We start from the raw sequence: 12152 nt of genomic DNA on the forward strand, positions 1-12152 counted from the left end.
AGGCAGTGAGCCAGCAGGGTATCCCAGCTCAGTTGTCCTGAAGGGTTGCATCCTTGGCATCTCTCTCCCTGGACCCTAAACAGGGGAGTGAGCTCATATCTGAGTTTGAAAAGATCACATTAAAAACGGGTGTTATGGGCGCCTGGGTGGCTCAGTCCGTTAAGCGTCTGCCTTCGGCTCGGGATCGAGTCCCGCATCGGGCTCCCTGCTTGGCGGGAAGCCTGCTTCTCCCTCTCCCACTCCCCCTGCTTGTGTTCCCTCTCTCACTGTGTCTCTCTCTGTCAAATAAATAAATCTTTAAAAAAAAACAAAAAAACAACAAAAAAGCAGGTGTTATTATTACGATCCTCTTCAAATGTTAGTGCTAGGAAGGCCTTGGAGATGTGGTCTCACACCACCTACAGGAACAGAGTTTTATGTTTTATTTGAAAAGAATCTCTGAGGGCTATTTCTCTCTCTCACACACACCCTTTTGAGATATTTCTGATATACCTCCTTAGGGGTGGCTAAGTGATCCCTGAGAAGCCATCATTATATTTTCTACATCTTACTTTCAAGTCACCTGCATAAAGAATTCCCTTGTTTTTTTACGCCATGCTGTTGCAACTTGGCTTAAAAAAAGTCCAAAATGAGAGGTAAATTTTACCCAACTTCCACAGCGGTCCACGTGGAGCTTCAATAAAAAATTGCGCTTCTGTTGAATAGATCCTATTTGAGCAGTATTCTAAGTATATAAATAAGAAAAGTACTATTGCACATAGATCAAGTGAACAAATGCCAAAGAACGTGTTGTTTTATCTCATGTGTGTTTCTTCTATTTTTGAACTCCTTAGGTTGGGACTCTCTTCAGGCTTGCCTTCTGCACATCCTTGGGTACAAAAACCTTACTGCAGACTTGGAAAAACTGTGCAGAGAACCCTCTGATTCTGATAATCTCCAACATGAAGAAATGCTTTTGAAGGTTAGTGTTTGAACACATCAGTCCCTTGTCTAGGTCAGCTAATGTTTGCAGGCGCATGCTATATGCTTGGCACTGCTCTGGACATTGGGGGTACAAAGATGAATAAGACATGGGCACCATAACTGGTTGGTAAAGCCCAGTTTCTTGCTGTTTCAGATATTGGAAGTAAAATTTGCATTAGAAAATTCATGTGAGGGGCGCCTGGGTGGCTCAGTGGGTTAAGTGTCTGCCTTCAAGTCAGGTCATGATCCCAGGGTCCTGGGATGGAGCCCTATGTTGGGCTCCCTGCTCAGCGGGGAGCCTGCTTCTCTCCCCCCTGCTTGTGCGCGTGCATGCTCTCTCTCTCAAATAAATAAATAAAGTCTTAAATAAAAAAAGAAAATTCATGTGAGAAGTTAAATGTGAGGCCATTTTCTTTTTATTGTTGTATAATTGACATATAACATATTTTAGGTGTACAGCATAATGATTTTATGTTTGTATATATTGCAAAATGATTTCTAGTTAACATCCTATCATCTTAATTGTCAAGGCAGCAGGCAATAAAGCCAGTTCCACTGCACAAACTTCCCCAGTTAGTCCTCTGTCAGTGTGGAAGAAGTCATGTGAGTGGGTCTTCCCTCCACAGAGGAAAAAGTGGTGATCTCGGGGGGAGGCCTCCCTCACTTCAGGTTTCACTCACCCTTTTGGTCTAGGATTGGGCTCCACAAACTTTAGGTGCCAGTCGGGTAACTGGGTATTGACTAGATTAAGCAAGATAAAAGAAAAGGGGGGCGGGATCTTTTTTTTTCCATTGAAATTCAGGCTCAAACACCAGGCTGAGCCACCCTTTAGAGCCCTTAGAGTTGATGGAAGTCCTTACTTTTCTTGACCCTTGGCATGCTTGTCGGCTGAGACCAAGCATCTTGATGGAAGTCCTCACTTTTCTTGACCCTTGGCGTGCTTGTTGGCTGAGACCAAGCATCTTGATGGAAGTCCTCACTTTTCTTGACCCTTGGTGTGCTTGTCTGCTGAGACCAAGTGTCTTCGGAGAACCACGTTCTGGCTGCGGTAGAGTTGCTGCTCATGTTAGGCCTCACAGATAGGCACCTCACTGGGAATCTGTGGAGCTCCAGAAGTCTGCCTCTTCCTTGTTTGTCCTCCAGCAGTTCATCTCAAGACCCTGTCTGTGAAGTAGCTGTACCATTATAAAATTTTCAGTGCCTGGTTTTCCTGAGCTTGACCTGAGCTTTGAAGCTATAGCAGGTTCGGATGGGTTGCCTGGAAGGAACTTAACGCAGTTCTCTCTGGAGTGGTTTAGGTATGTTACCGGAGAAACTTCTCTATGGAGTGAGTGGCTAGACTAGAGGGTCATCAAAGTTCAGTTTCTAAGTCAGCAGTTCTTTACAATCATTATTTGGGTAGTTAAAAGCAGATAATACCCTTCTATCCCTTAAAGGCTTTTGTCTTAACCAGGCTTGTATCTGTCTAGTATATTTATAATTGGCCTGTAAGAGGTTTATCTCTGGAATGGGGGGCAGGGGTGCAAGGAGAGGACCATCATAACATTTGAAAAATATTTTTTTCCTTAGCCTCCTTACCGCACCAATGATCTCAATCACTTGCTATTTTATACCTTTTTGACTGCTCCTTGTTTAAATGTTATTTCCATGTAGCTGGTTAGAAATGCAGAATTTGCTTACAATAGTAAAACACAGGTCTTGGAAATCATTTTCTATTACAAGAATAAATTGTTAAAAATTATAAGCTGCTGAACAGTACTGGATTTTGCTGTTTTGTTGAAAATGTGCTCAGAAAAGCAATGCCTTATTCATCATCTTTTCCCTCTTATGGTCTCTTGGGGTTACAGCATAGCAGATTATCAGAATTTTGATTCTGTTTTGAGCTGTGTACAAACAAACCTTCTTGTTGTTTCCTCAGGTGATTTTGGAGGGCGAATAACAATCTATGAATTGCGAGCCAAAATCCGAGGGTAAATAATTGAAAATTAACAAGAAAAGAGGGAAAGCTTTTCATTTAGCCATCTTATGAGATCTCCAGAACCAAAGCACTTATATAGCAGATTTTAATGATATTAAGCATTATATAATTAAAATGTCCAGAAACTGTTTCTGAGTTTCAGTTTAAGAGCTACAAATTCATATGCAAAGCATTTATCAAAGAACTCTTGTGTGCTAGCTCCTCCACCTATATTACTTATGGCCACTGTACCACTCAGAGGTGGGATCAAATCACCATATCTTATGGATAAAGTAACTGAGGCTTAGAGGAGTAATAAACCCAAATTTTCATAGCTGGAGGCAGGAGCTCACCCCACTCTGCCTTTACTGCAAAGCTCATGTTCTTTTCAGGACCTTAAGCAACCTGTCTTTTAGTAAGCATGATTCTCTTCACATCAAATGGATGCTGTGATTTTTCTAAGAATATTAGGGGTTTCCTAAAAAATCTCTTGAGAATATGACTGTGGGGTGGTGAAATGATGGTAAAGACAGGGGGAAGAGATTGGTTCTATTCTAAATATTCCAGATTGGGAGCGTACATGGGACAGTATAATACTTTTAGCTTTCTTTCCTGCCTCTTAAAACACCGTAGACTTTTGGGGTCAGTTTTCTTTTCTTTTTCTTTTTAAATTTTAATTCTAGTATAGTCAATAGTTTTATATTAGTTTCAGGTGTACAGTATATTGATTCAACGATTCTATATATTACTCAGTGCTCATCATGGTAAGTATAGTCTGAATCCCCTTCATCTATTTCATCCATTCCCCCACCCACTGCCCCTCTGGTAGCCATCAGTTTGTTCTCTATAGTTAAGAGTCTGTTTTTTTGGTTTGTCTCTTTTTTTCTTTGTCTGTTTTGTTTCTTTAATTCCACATATAAGTGAAATCATATGGTCTTTGTGTTTCTCTGACTGACTCATTTCACTTAGCATTGTACCCTCTAGATCCATCCATGTTCTTGCAAGTGGCAAGGTTTCATTCTTTTTTATGGTTGTGTACTATTCATTGTGTATATCCACCACCTCTTCTTTGTCCATTTATCTATGGATGGACACTTGGGCTGCTTCCATAATTTGGCTATTATAAATAATGCTGCAGTAAGCATAGGGGTGTCTATATCTCTTTGGATTAGTGTTTTTGTATTCTTTGGGTAAATACCCAGTAGTGGAATTACTGGATCATATGGTAATTCAGTTTTTAGTTTTTTGAGGAACACCGTGCTGTTTTCCACAGTGGCTGCGCCAGTTTGCATTCTCACTGACAAGGCACAAGAAAACACCATAGATTTTTGGTTGAACAAATGAAACTACCAAAACCAAATTGGTTCAGATTATGTTGTTAAAGTCCTATTCAAACATTTTATGATGTGTTTAGCTCATTGTGGTTTATTCTGCTAAATGAGTTTCTTTCCAGTCTATTTCTTAGCTATCTGATGAGTAACAGAATTTGGTATTTTGTTTTCCAAGTGGCCTAGTGGTAGGAGTGGTCATTGTGATGGTGAAATGTGTGTGGGGGGGTGTGGTGGGTGGGGTGGGGTGTGTGTCCGCATATCTCCTGAAACTTAAAGGGTTGGCACTACATATAAGTAGAGTTTATAGCCGACCTGTGTAATTTGAGAGGTATTGAAAGTATATGGAAAAGAAGCTTCTTTCTTTTAAATTTAGACTACAGTACTTGTAGAGATTTGTTATTATTAATCTTTCTCCTGTAATGGGAATTGTGGGTAGCTGTGGACCAAAAAGATTGGCACAGTGGTACACACTAAATTGAATATTGCTGAGTCAAAGGCATGGAAACACTGGGGTTAGTTCCAAGTTCTTGATAAAGTCAGGAGCCAAGAGATCTGTGACCCCTGACAAACCATTAATTTGACTTCTATCTTACAAAAGCCTTGCTATAAAACTCACAGGGATAAGAGTACAGTGAAGACAGAAAAAAGGGTTCATGGCCCTCACATCTAAGATAAGTCTTTAATACTTAGCCATTTTTTGCCTGAGCTCAGCTGGCTTTATATTCCTCTGGCCTAGTGGAAGCCAATCCTGAGTGAGCCTGGGTTGGAGACTTATTAATGCTAAGATTAAACTTTACTAAACTCACTAATGCTAAGATTAAACTGTTTTTTTTTTTAATCAGAGCCATTTCTGAAACCTAGAGACCTAATATAGTGTTTCAGAATGTTTTCAAAAGAATACCCCTTGAAAGTGCAGCAAATGTGGCCCTTAGACTACCCTTCCTGAGAGGGGTTCTCAGCATTTTTATGAGGAAGGTTTTTCTTTTCTCAAATCTTGAGTCATCTGAGTATAGGAGAAACAGACGCAGAAGATGAAGACAGAAAGTATTGTTACCTGGGAGTCAGGCTACATGACACCCTTGGTTGTGTCCTTCTTGCTGGGAATCCTTTCGAGGCTTAGGCATGCATGGATTTGGAGGAGAGAAAGCATGACCTTGGAAACTGGTTTGGAAAACAGGCAGGCAAGGCTTTGAGGCCGCAGCCAGATTCTAATCAATGGGTCACATACTGTTAAATTAAACCATTGATGTGAATTCATGAATTGTTGAGCAGCCATTTAATGCATAGGATATGAACATAGGGTACAGACTAGAAGTCAGTCCTTGCTGGACACTTTCCAGGCTCATAAAACCTTGAGCATTTATCTTTGAGCACTTGATTAGTTTACAAAGCTCAGACTTAGAAAAAAAAAATCTTGATTTTGAGTTCTTGTAGCTCAACTTGGTAAGGTACAAATTGGAAATTTTACTTTGCTCTAATTATTTCCCTCAGCTCTGTTGATTTCGACTTTTATTGCTGAATGGCATCCTAAATGACATATTGGGCAGTATGTGAAGTTTCCTCATTCTAGCTTAAAAAAAACAAAAATCCATCCAGTTTAGAATTCTAATCTCTCTAACCTAAATCTTGTAACTCTGGATGACCTAGAGTGAGAAGGGTTGTGTTGCCCCTGGGGCTCTTCATCATTGTCCTCCTCCTCTTTCTAGTTCCTCTTACACATTAATACTGGTAAGTGGGGAAGAGAAAGGTACCAGTGTCTTTTTCTTAACTTGCCCTGTGTGGCTTCTTCATTGTTACTGCCAGTCTGGACACTACTGCCTAGCCACTGATGGCTAGTCTGATGGGACAGGGGTCCCAAGACCGTCTCTCTGGAAGTGCACGTGTATTTGGGATGACCCTTTGTGGAAGGCGTGTGTGAAGGGCATGGTATCTCCTTACCACACAGTTGTCCTTGGAGGAAATCTGGCTTTGGTTTGGACTCAGCCTCTTTGAATGAACCTGGGTCTGGTACCGGCAGGACAGCTTAAGCCTAGCTTCTCTCGGTGGTGTCTGTATGACCCTAAAGGAAGACATACTTTTTGCCACTCCAAGTACAGGATGTTTAGGCCCTCCATGGGTTCCTCCTCTCTCGGTCCTGATTTCTCTTGCCACTTTTCTTCCCCCGGTTCTGAAGGCACAGTGGGGAAGATCTCAAAGTTTTCTGTATAAGCAAATGTCCTTTGGGGAATGAGATAATGGTCTCTTCTTCTCAAATTGCCCCCTTCTCTCTGAATGATTCCCTGGGAGTCCCTCTCCCTTCACTGTCTACATTCCACTTAGGTTTCTGGCCTACCCTCTAGCTGATAACTCAGGACTCCCACATTTCTTTCTTTTGTCCATTTCAGTTTATAAGCTAAAAGAAGTGCTAGGGCTGGGGAGTTGGATGGGGCTGGATTAATGACTTGGGAGTATTGGGGAAAGTTTTTCTGCTTCCTCATCAGCTTTGACACAGGTTTCTGACTCTTGATGATGGCCATTCTGTTTAAAATGTGACATACTCTGGGCACCTGGGTGGCTCAGTCAGTTAAGTGTCCAACTCTTGATTTCAGCTTGGGTCATGATCTCAGGGTTGCAAGATTGAGTCCCAAGTTGGGCTCCACACTGGGTGTAGAGCCTGCTTAAGATTCTCTCCCTCGGGGCACCTGGGTGGCTCCGTCGTTAAGTGTCTGCCTTTGGCTCAGGTCATGATCCCAGGGTCCTGGGATCGAGCCCTGCATTGGGCTCCCTTCTCAGCGGGAAGCCTGCTTCTCTCTCTCCCACTCCCCCTGCTTGTGTTCCTGCTCTCAATCTCTCTCTTTCTGTCAAATAAATAAATAAAAAATCTTTAAAAAAAATAAAATGTGACATACTGTATGTCTATTTATTCTTAGTTTTGGGTTTTAGGTACTAATTAAGGGCAACAGAAAATGTCCCACTCAATCTCCAGTTACCCTGTCTTTGTTCCTTGCACAATTTTGACTATCATTGGTGTTTCCAGAACCTCCCCTCAAGGTCTCCAAGTAGAGAAAAAGGACACAGTTGAAGCATGACTATTAATAAGAGGACCATATAACTTATCCAAAAGATAACACTTTTGAGGGTGAAAGAGATCCCCTAGGCCAAACTGGATGCCAGGACAATGTGTGTTAATAGGGCTTGCCCCCAGAAAATTAGGATTTTTGGTCATGCTAGCTACTGGCCCCTTGAAGGTGTTGGTTCTTTCTGCTCTGTCTTTACATAGTTGTGCTGGTGTAAGGACAAGGAATAGCAGGTATGTCCTCGTCTCCAGAAGGAGTCAGGCTGAGCAGGTGTTTATGGCTGGTGAAGGGCATGCTCTTTGGGGTGTCTTCTCCGTCTCCACGCAAGGTTAGTAATAGAGGGTAAAGTTATGAGTGTAGCATACATCACTTGTTACGTAAACTCAACTCTGCAAACACTTTTTTTTTTTTCCCTGCAAACACTTTTGATGCACCTTCTAGGTGCCAAGCTCTTTGGATTATAAAGATGGTTTATGCATGGGCCCTGCCCTAAGGAGTTTATGATCCAGTGCTGGAGGAGAAGTGAATAAATAGCTACAGCTTAGTAGGACAGTAAGAGTCTTAAAGGAGGGAGCAGAGTTTCTGAGGTTGTTTTTGTCTCAAATCTGGTAAAAGGTAAGTTTTTTTTGGAAAGAGGGTACTTTTGTAGTTATTTTGTAATGATATAATGATTTTTTCAGATGTTGACCCAAATTATAGAACAGGAAGTTATCACATAATGGAATGACATTTCACAAACTGCCAATATGAAGATTTATATTTCAAATCCCTTTGTGTGTGTAAACAAGGATCAGCAATTTTGTTTGGAGCCATCTTTTTATGTCATAATAGTAAATTTGAATGATGCATAAAGATTATCCCTAGAGAGAGAAGTGAATACAAAAGTTACACAATATAACATTGTTCAGTTAACCAGCATGTGAAAAAGTCATTACCTTTTTGTTCTCTTAAAGTATTAAAAGAATTTTCAAAAATCCTTTTTTTTTTTTAATTTGAACTCAGTGGAAACTTACAACAATATCAGGAAAGGTGTTCTATAGTAAGTTGATATAATTTAAAAAATAAAACACATCAAAACAAAAAGTAAACAAGCAGTCACAACTCACTATACCTTTATAGATAAAGTTCATTAGAAACTGATTGCAAGAAAGTCAGGTTCGTTTTCTTTAGTTGGTAAATGCTCGAGAACGTTTTGGGCAAGCCTGAGATAAATTTTTAAATAAATCCTTGGTTGTACAACCAGGACAAGCAGCAGTTATACCCAAACAGACTTGGAAATAAAGGGTGTTTAATTTTGATGGAAAGTAGTTGAGTGGCTGGAAACCAGTAGTAACTGTGAAGAACTAGTCAGTGAAGTCATTGTCAAATATATACAGTAAATGTATTTTGTTTTATAATGTAACCAAACAGTAATGCCTCAATGTCCAAATATTATTTTAACCTATTTATGCATATAAATTTTTTTTGCTTTCTTCTTTTATATTAGAAAATAGAGCTTCCATTTGTATAGTGTTATATATTTTTTGACCAATATTTTGTGTACATGATCCACTTATTCAAATAGGTAGTGGAGTAGAAGGAACTTGAAAATAGTTTCTAGCCTAGTTTCTTCCTATGTATAATAGTAGGTTGAGCATCCCTGCATGAGTCACTTTACCTGTCACCCACTTTTCAAGACACAAATGTGCTTGTCTTGGCTGAAAGCTCTTGGCTTTGCAAAGCATTTCACAACCATTTTTCCATTTGATTATTTTAAATATTTCAGCTATGTGAACATAATATTGTTCCTTTTTTTTCCCCAGTGGGAAACCAAAGCAGAGAGCTTAAGACGTGCTTTAAGCTACCCATTTAGAAAGGGTATGAGCAAAGACTAGAAGACTTCTGGTTCCCATGCATTGGCCTATTCTCCACCATGCACTTCTGCCCAACCCTTGGAAGCCAGGGAAGAAGAATTATTGAAGAAATCCCTATAATGAACAATAGTATTCTATATCCATATACAATAAATAGCTTTTGCATTGGTTTTATATACACTAGGGCATCTAATCTTTCCAATAATCCCATAGGCAGGGATTCTGTATGTTATACAGATAAGGAAATTAAGCTCAGATAACTGAAGTGACTTGTCCAAATTGGCACAGAGAGTGAGTGATGAAAAGAGAACGTGAATTCTGTTTCCATATCCTGGACTATTACAAGTTGCTGTCCATTACAAATCAGCTGCCTCTGATTCAGTCTTGGTTCTCAGCTTCCTCTTCTAAGAAATGGGCTGCTTGCTGTTGCTAACCTTAGCAGTCATGTGCAGAAAGACACAATTCACAATTCTGATTCTTACTATTTTTACCGAGTCCAACACTTCACCATTTTTTTCATTAAATTTAATTCCCGTTCCTGCAGAATTTTGGATTAGAAAATTCTTTTAAGAAATTTAGATGATAGAATACCTTTAGATGATTGTCAGTGAATCTGACTCTATCCAGGAAGCCCAGGCAAAGCAGCCCTAAAGAATTAGCTCCTTATCCGGCTAAAATACTTCCACTGACATTAGCTCAAATTGTTACTTGTCAGAGGTGTTTATAGTATGCAGTAGGATTTTTACTTTTTCTTTCTCCTTATGTTTTCAATGGCATAAGAAAAATCCCTTGAGTAGAGTTTATAAGGTGTCAGATTTCACAGTGTGTTCCAGGGATAAAATACACAGAGTGTCCGGGGCGCCTGGGTGGATCAGTTGGTTAAGACTTCGCCTTTTGCCTTTGGCTCAAGGTCCTGGGATCGAGCCCTGTGTCAGGCTCCCTGCTAAGCAGGGAGCCTGCTTCTCCCTCTACCTCTGCCCCTCCCCTTGCTTGTGCTTGCTCTCTCTCTCTCAAATAAATAAAATTTAAAAAATCTTTAAAAAAAATGCAAAGTCTCCTCCCAATGCCAGGCATTGTGCTAAGAATTTGGGAGGAAATAAAGAGTAAGACAAGAGAGACATTGAACATGACTCCATTCCAGTGCAGGTACTAGAGTGGAGCTGCTTATGAAAAGCCAGGACAGGAGAAGGTGGAGGTGATATGTGAACAGGACTTGGAAGTTAAGTAGAAACTGGATAAGCAGACAAAAAGGAGAACATCAGGGTAAAGACAACTCTAAACTTAAATATTTTCTGAAAAAAAAAAACAAAAAACATCAGTATAGCCATGGAATAATAATTGTGTATTTGAAATTCAAAAATAGTAATCATGAAGGAATCTTTGTACTACAGTTTTCATGTATATTTGGTTTACGTTATTTTGATTGCAAAAGTTAAATGCTTGTGGTATAAACATTTTTAGATTTGAGAAGAATATGAAGAGACAAACCCTTCCCCATTCTCCACACACACACACACACACACACACACACACACACACACTCTACTTCTTCCCATGAACTACTATGTATCCTTCTGAACTTTAATGTACATGCAAATATATGGCTATCCTCTTACCTTAATTATCTTTAAAAATATTCATAAAAATTAGTTGTCATATTAAAAAAATTCTGATAAGAGTCTTCCAAATATGTACTAGCAGTAAATACAAAGAATGACATGAGGGATCACTTAGTTCAAACTTGTCACTTTGCCATGGCAGACACTGACATCCTGAGGGATTAAATATTGGTGCAGGTCATCCATGCAGTTGATGACACACTCTGTGTCTCTTGCCATCCAGGCCCGTGATTTGGTAATTTTCGTCACTTAATGGACTCAGGTTTTCTCAATCAACTATTGAATCAAAAAACAAAACAAAGCAGTCTGTAAGTCTTTAAAGGTATCATTAAGATTTTTCAAACATGCAGATAATGAAAGCAATGTACTGGTGGTCTTAAATTTATGCCTATTCCCTAAATTCTGTTTTATTTTTCAAAACTATATCTTTTCTTTTTGGAACTGGTGTAAGTCTCTCTGAAATGTAATGGTTTCTATAAATATTCCTATTTTTAGCTGTATTAAAATAATGAAATCACTCACCAAATTGGTGACAGAGATTGTTCCCATTAGAAATGGGGGGGGCGGGTGCCTGGTGTCTCAGTTGTTAAGCGACTGCCTTCGGCTCAGGTCATGATCCTGGAGTCCCGGGATCGAGTCCCGCATCGGGCTCCCTGCTCGGCAGGGAGTCTGCTTCTCCCTCCGACCCTCCTCCCTCTCATGCTCTCTGTCTCTCATTCTCTCTCTCTCAAATAAATAAAATCTTTAAAAAAAAAAAAGTAGATCTAAAAGTTCTCATCAAAAGAGAAAAATCTAGGGCGCCTGGGTGGCTCAGATCATGATCCCAAGGTCCTGGGATCGAGCCCCGCGTCGGGCTCCCTGCTCTGCGGGAAGCCTGTTTCTCCCTCTCCTGCTTCTCCCTCTCCCACTCCCCCTCCTTGTGTTCCCTCTCTCACTGTGTCTCTCTCTGTCAAATAAATAAATAAAAATCTTTAAAAAAAAAAAAAAGAAATGGGGGGTAACAAGTGTGTTATTGAGTAATTAAGGAATTGATGACTCCGTAAAACTGATCATTGTAATCCCTGGAATGAATATTTCTAAGTAATTTTCCTCAGATTTACCCATCATTAGAATAATATGCCCAAGAAACAATTTAGGCTGTTCTGCATTAATTCTGTTTCCAATTTGAATAACAAGTAATTCTTAAAATGATTTCCTCAGGTGAGGAGAAGTTTGTAGTTGCAAGAACATCATTAGCAATTTTTTCCCTTTAGGAAAAATAAGATTTGTATATATTGAAGTTAACTGTAATTTCTTAAACATCTGTCCTGCTTCAGAAGCAAACAGCAAAACTAAATTTCTTATTTTTATGTAGCTTAAAAAAACCCATGGAG

At 39.8% G+C, this 12152-nt stretch overlaps 1 long non-coding RNA gene across 1 annotated transcript in view; it reads left to right on the forward strand.

Moving 5' to 3' along the window:
* Positions 1-12152, forward strand: part of LOC145723715 (uncharacterized) — a 481013-nt gene that overhangs the window by 55823 nt on the left and 413038 nt on the right. Inside the window, exon 2 of the long non-coding RNA XR_014148971.1 lies at positions 834-961. This is a non-coding gene — a long non-coding RNA (uncharacterized LOC145723715). The remainder of the gene's footprint in view (positions 1-833; positions 962-12152) is intronic.

Source organism: Leptonychotes weddellii, chromosome 10, assembly GCF_054177405.1.
Source record: "Leptonychotes weddellii isolate Sample4059 chromosome 10, ASM5417740v2, whole genome shotgun sequence".
In the NCBI taxonomy this organism is placed as follows: Eukaryota; Metazoa; Chordata; class Mammalia; order Carnivora; family Phocidae; genus Leptonychotes; species Leptonychotes weddellii.